The sequence below is a fragment of the Ailuropoda melanoleuca genome, chromosome 13 (genome assembly GCF_002007445.2).
Source record: "Ailuropoda melanoleuca isolate Jingjing chromosome 13, ASM200744v2, whole genome shotgun sequence".
NCBI lineage: Eukaryota > Metazoa > Chordata > Mammalia > Carnivora > Ursidae > Ailuropoda > Ailuropoda melanoleuca.
In genome coordinates this window covers 9,993,114-9,999,609 of record NC_048230.1, presented here as the reverse complement: position 1 = coordinate 9,999,609, position 6,496 = coordinate 9,993,114, and the positions used below count along the sequence as shown (strand labels likewise).

The window sequence follows — 6,496 nt, the reverse complement described above, 5'->3', positions numbered from 1 at the left end:
CTAAGTGAGGGGTCGTGGAGGACAGACAGAAGCATCGAGCAGTTTCTTACTGGGTTGTTCTTAGAACCATGCTCTTTTGGAAGCCAGCTGAGAGGCACTGGGGTATAAGCCCCTCCAGACACCAGCATGGTCTCCAAGAGGAGCTTCTCCTCACACCTGCCCCACCACCCAGCCTTCACTTCTGCTCTCTGCTCTTGCCATGAGCCTTTGGGAGAGGATGTATTTGTAAACAGAGGAACGACCTGTTTCTCCCCACTGGGGGCTGCCTGCTAGTATATACAGGGCCTCTGCTGAATGAAAAGATACACGTACCTCCTTCTGAACTGACATAATCTCACACTGGTCACCAGGCTTGACTAGTGAAGTACAGGCTGGATTTAAGCTACCCTCCCCACTCCGCCTCCCTCCCACCCACATCAGAGGAGCACTCTTGCACAGTGAACAACTTAGACAACCTTGTGTGGTGGCCCTGCTGCCGTGTCGAGCAGGACGTTCTGGCTTCTTGACTCTCCCTTATAGCTGGAAGATTCCTTTATCCTAGAAGGAGATAATTACATCTTCTATGGGCATAAATCTGTTTGGACATTTAGAGAGGAATTTATATGTATTTTCTGGAGGACTGGGTGTTTTTCTTATCTAAATTGAAAAGAGGATTCTTTTAAATATGATCCAAGAGAGTTCTTTCATATGGTAATCACGCACACTCAGGCTGATAAGCCCTAGACTTGGCATAAGGTTCAAAGCAGAAGCTGTGTTCAGATGAGGCACAGGGATGCTTTTTGATCTGATTTGCTTTTAGCTGCTGACATTGGGATAATTTTGGCTTCTGAGTGGCAGGGAGCCTCAGAAACCTGGGAAAATGAGATCTTTTTAAAGAAAGTCCGAGCTACCTAGAATGGGTGGAAGGGTCCTTGTTACATTTGGGAGCTAGGAAAAAGCAGTATTCTCTGGTGGAAGAAAACTCTTGTCACACGCTAGCCACAGAGGATTTGAGCTGGAGTGGCCCTTGAGAGGCACCTGATCCAGATCCTTCTTTCTGCCAATGGGGAAACTGAGGCTCAGAGAGAGAAAGTGGATTGGCAGTGGGCAGAGCCAGGTTGACACCCGACAGGTACTTTCTTCTGCACTACACCTTGCTGATGGCCCGCAGTGTCCAGTATGAGGATGGTGTGAGCTAACTGGGTGGCTGTGTGTATGGAGAAGGCGAGAAGGGGGAATATAGGGCTAAAGACATGGAATCTTGCCATGGCCAGCATGGCCCCTCCTCTTTCAGATACAGGATGCTGCTCTTCCTACTTAGGAGGGTTAGGGATAAGCGTCATTGACAGGAGAGGACACTGGGAAGGGAAGGGAAGACGAAAGTCATCTGACGGACGCCAGAGAACGCACAGCGAGCCACAGGCCACGTGGCTGTTTCACTACCACCATGAGTGATGGTAGTAATCGGTTTGGGGGAGGGAGTTGGGTGTCAAAGTGGCATCCTACCTTGGACACTGTGTCTTTCAATGCTTTCAGTTGTGAGGATAAGATGGGCTAAGGGGTACTCAGCAAACGGTGGCATCTCTCAATAGAGAGCCTGCTAAGGAGAGGGGTGGAGGCAGGGAACTCAGCAATGCTTTCAGGAGGTGTGATTCTCCCCATCTCACAGATGAGGAAGTAGGAGACGTTTCCTGCCCGGAGTCATAGGCTTGATAGCAGTGAAGCCGGGCTCTTCCGGTGGTGTGCGGTATCCTCCGAGCCAGGCTGGCGTCTCTCAGGCTCAGCATAATTCCTGCCTGCTCCAGCTGACAGTGCCTTTCCTTGCCTCCAGGCCCTGCCTTCCCTCCTCAGAGGACAGGCAGCAGACATGATCCCCAAATTCAAGTGCATTTGAGCACCGGTGTGGCGTTGTGCACGAGCCCTGACTTTGAGAGACAGATGTGTGGGCAGCTCAGGCATTTGAGAAGGCTGGAAATGGGAGTCCCCTTCCCAAAGATGAAAAATCAGGGGATGCTGTGGGACATACCCAGGTTTGGTTTTACTCCTACTTGTTTTCCAAAGGCCTAACTCCACCAGCACTCCAGGGCCCTGTTCTGATTGAAGCTTAGGACGTCCTCACAGACATCTCCAACCGAGGCTGCTCCTGCTTGGCTCCTGAGGGGTCCGGGACGCCTTTCCTTCTCTTGTCTCCTAGTTACTGTGCTTCTGGGGACAAGGAAGGGACAGCTTTGAACAAAGGCTTTCATCATTTCTTTTGTGAAACTCTCCTACAGATTAGGCAACTGGGAGTTTTTCATCAATATCTACTTCTCTAGTGAATTTCAACAAGCTCAAACTCAAAAAAACAAAATTCAACATTTCCATGCCCCGTGGAAGGTGTAGGTAAATGTGGAAAGACGAATTCAAAAGGTGAGCATTTCTAACTCCTGAGGGCACGTGCAGGAATCCCAACCAGGCCGGGAGTGAGGAGACTTCATTTTCAGTCCTTATTCCCTCCTGCTGCCTGTGTGACCCTGGGTAAGTTAAACTCTCTGGGCCTCCATGCTTGCTGAAGCCTCTTTCAGGGCACACGTTTCATCGTTTCATCATTATAAACATGGAAAGAAACCTCTCAGGAATGCAGTTCCTTTGTAGTGCAAGGAATTGATGAATTTTGCACATTCATCATGGCCAATGATACTTGAGTAGTTTAGAATTTTCTCTTGGTGGGGACAGGGACAGGTGTTTAAAACAAAGAGTTGAGTTCTTTCCAACTGTGGCCCTAAGTCTGGGGGTTTAGGAGGCCAATCAGGCTGTAGAATCATACATTTTACATTGTAGAAATATATCCAATTTGCTTAGAATAAAATCCTGGAGGTAAAGTGTTATCTCCAAACTCCACTAAGTTGAAGCCTCAGGACTAAGAGCCAGACCGTGTGGTCCAAACTCCTCAGTTGACAGGCGTGGAGGCCCAGAGTCCAGGAAGGAAGCACCCCAGGACTCCTGGAGAATTTGAGACAGAACTGGAGCCAGAACCTAGCTGCCACTACGTCCAGTCTAACGCTTGCGTCCTCTCTGTGTGAATAAAAGCCGATTTGAAGAGTAAGGGATTACAGAAATCATCCTGTTATCTTAAGAACAGCTTTAATATATGTAAATACAGGCCCAGAGATTTTTATTGATAGCTGCAGTTTAACACACATCAAAACCCTGCCCGTCTTCAGACACCACTATGGACGTTCGATTTGCATTTCCTGAAGCCACCCTGGGAGCAGCTCTGAAATAAATTAAAAAGAACGGTCAAGCCTGAATGCACACTGAGGTTTCCATGTGCTCAACTCAGCAGATTCAGGTATGACCCCTACAGAGCTTGGACTCTGAACGGGCACTAGCATTCTCTACGCTCAATGACCATTTCACACAATGAATTCATCTGTGTAATTGTGCTTAGCTGTCCCAAGATTAACTCCATGTTTGCATGAAGATCAAAATGCTTACTTTAAAAAGTTGGGTTTTCTTCCATTTCTGTCTTATCTCCGGAGGTAGTCATGCTTGGAATTTCCTAGGCTTTTCTTTTTTAAATCTCTCGGAGGGACTAAGAATGTGAGAGCAAGTAGTAGGGGGTGGGGTGCCTCACGGACCTTTTATTGTCTTTTTTTTTTTTTGAAACAACAGTTGGCACCCGTTCTTCCCTGTGTTGATGTCCTCTTGTCCAATGAAACCCAGAAAATCAGGATCTTAGAGTGGGTAATGGCATCCTTGCTTGCCTCCACCCCTAAATCCTACGTTAGTTAGAACATATCTAGAACTGTGCTTTTCCGAAAGTTTTCTATTGGGTTAGAGTTTACGTGCGGTAAGGAGCACACATCCAAAGTGTACATCCTGATGGACTTTTATAAATGCATATACTTCTGCATTTGTCGTACTTGGTAGTGGAATATCTGTTCTGGGTTCTTCCAAGGCCCACCGCTTCCGAGTGGGGCAGAGGCCGACATCTGGAGCGCTGAGCGGGTGGTGGTGTGATTCGAGTCAGAGGCCTCATTTTCTCCAGGCTCACCTCGCTTGCACTCTAGCTGAAGCTCTGGGAGAAACGCTGGCCGGCACACTGCACTTTCGCTCACAATGGGGATCTGCCGGGAAAGGGAGACGTTTGAATGGGGTGGGGTGTTTCCACTTAATCATTACCACTGCTGACATCATTGAAAACCTGCATGGGCACCCACAATGAGTGGAACGGAGGCCAGACTCTCAGTAAGTATTGTGATGAGGTAGGGGACACACACAACACAAAACCGAGCATGGCTTGGATTGCAGCTTCGGTGCACGATTGTTTTTTTTTGTGCTTGAAGGGTGCGAACCACCTTGGCTATTTCAAAACAATGTCAGGAGAGGAACGGTTGTGTTTTCCGGGATCTCAGTGGGTGCCCAGGGCACAGGCAGCCTTGAGAACAAATATGTCCTTTCCAGAAATAGGAAGTCCACTATTTACTTAGGCAAGCAATGCTATAAAAGGGCTTTATAAGTTGAGTTGCAGCTCCTGAGCTTTGGACTGACCCCTGGATTTGTCTCAAAAGGCTCCTTCCGGAGGAAGGAAGGTCCTGAAGCTCTCCGGTCCTGGCTCAAACGATTGAAGACAATCAGAACCTCCCCCATCCGACAAGCTGATGAGCCCAGGGCAAACCCCCCTGGAGACAGCTTCAGAAGATGACAATATCACCATTTCAACCTGAATCGGCATCGCAGCCTGGCTTCAAAATTCATTTTGTGAAGTTAAAAAAAAAAAAGTTTCTAAACTAAAATTTACTTTTAAATCCTATGATTATCGCCTTAAGCCCTTCCTCGTGTACCCCAACTCTCTCTCTGAGCCCTTCGCCTCATCACACTCCTCTGGCAAAGCCACAGCCTTGCTTAGATCTGACTCCGCTCACCTCATGCCTGACCCCGTGTAGCCAAACCAGGTTCCAGAAAAACACACAATCATGCTGCTGGCTCACACTTTAAATTCACAACCTCAGACTTCAAGAGGCTCCTTCGTGCTGCCAGGGGGTTATGCTATGTATCCCTGGTCAATATATATTGGGATATCCCATTCAATCAGTATTTGTCGAATGAATGAATTGAATAAATGAATTTTATTTAGGGTCTTATCAGCACTAAAGTTCTGCTTGCCCAAGTTTACAAGTCAATTGTATTTTTATTTTTATTTTTTTAAAATATTTTATTTATTTATTCGACAGAGATAGAGACAGCCAGTGAGAGAGGGAGCACAAGCAGGGGGAGTGGGAGAGGAAGAAGCAGGCTCATAGCAGAAGAGCCTGACATGGGGCTCGATCCCAAAACGCCGGGATCCCGCCCTGAGCCGAAGGCAGACGCTTAACCGCTGTGCCACCCAGGCGCCCCAGTCAATTGTATTTTTAAAACTTTTTTTAATCTCTTTTAATGAGCACTGGCCTTGGACCCAGAAGACTCAGATCCCAGTCTTAGCACTGCTGCTTACTAGCGGGATGATTTCAAGTGAGTTATGTTTCCTCCCTGGAACTCAGCCTTTTCTATAAAATGAGGTGGTTGGACTAGGAACACTGGCAGATGGAGAGTCTCTTTAGATGTAAGTCAAATGAGTGATCTAAGGTCCCTACCTTCTCCTGAAGCTCACGGATCCATGATTCTCCCTTGAGCCAAGCAAGGCCACAGCTGGGTGTCAGGAGAGACGTGGGGTCACTGGCATTTCAGGGACCCGAAGAGAAACACTTGCAGGAAGACCTCTTCTCTCCTTTATTGGTCTCCGATCCTGCAGCTAGAAAGAGATTCCAGAGTAGGCAAACCGCTCCTGGTTTGAGCAAACTTACGGTGGAATATAGCAGAAAGGTGACATTGGACTGAGATTCGGGTGCCTGGATGCCATCCCAATCCTCATCAGCCCCTTCCTCCTGTCGGGCCTCTGTTTCCCGGTCTGTATAATGAGTGAATTTTAGTTCACTACGCTTTTTTTTTGTCCTCCACCACTTTCCAGCACCTGCAGTGTCTTTTTGCCCTTTTAACTTGCCTGGCCTGTTGCAGATTGGAACCAGCTCAGCATCAGCAAGTTTAGCATGGAAACAACAAGGTCTTGAACAAGAGCAGAACTTTGGAATGGTAGGAGGAAAGGAAAGGCATTGATGGTAGAAACACCTACCCTTGAGTCAAAAACCAGCTGGGTGGGGGCGTCTGGGTGGCTCAGTCATTAAGCATCTGCCTTCGGCTCAGGGCGTGATCCCGGAGTTCTGGGATCGAGTCCCACGTCAGGCTCTTCCACTGGGAGCCTGCTTCTTCCTCTCCCACTCCCCCTGCTTGTGTTCCCTCTCTTGCTGGCTGTCTCTATCTCTGTCAAATAAATAAATAAAATCTTAAAAAAAAAAAAAACTAGCTGGGTGAGTGACCACAGACACAAGAGACCCCCCAATTCTAGAATACTGTACAGCCTGTGCCCCCAGTGTGGGGTAGAGTAGGAAACTGGAGTACTACATGGGCCAATCGTTAAACATGAATCAAAACTTCTTCT

General features: G+C 47.8%; 1 long non-coding RNA gene across 1 annotated transcript; it reads right to left on the bottom strand.

Moving 5' to 3' along the window:
• Window positions 1-3,582: 3,582 nt before the first annotated feature.
• On the bottom strand, window positions 3,583-6,278 carry LOC117795665. The gene is made up of 3 exons (XR_004619760.1): window positions 6,131-6,278; window positions 5,595-5,752; window positions 3,583-4,088 (listed from the first exon to the last, which is right to left on the bottom strand). It is a non-coding gene; the product is annotated as an uncharacterized LOC117795665 (long non-coding RNA).
• Between the last annotated feature and the right edge of the window lie 218 nt (window positions 6,279-6,496).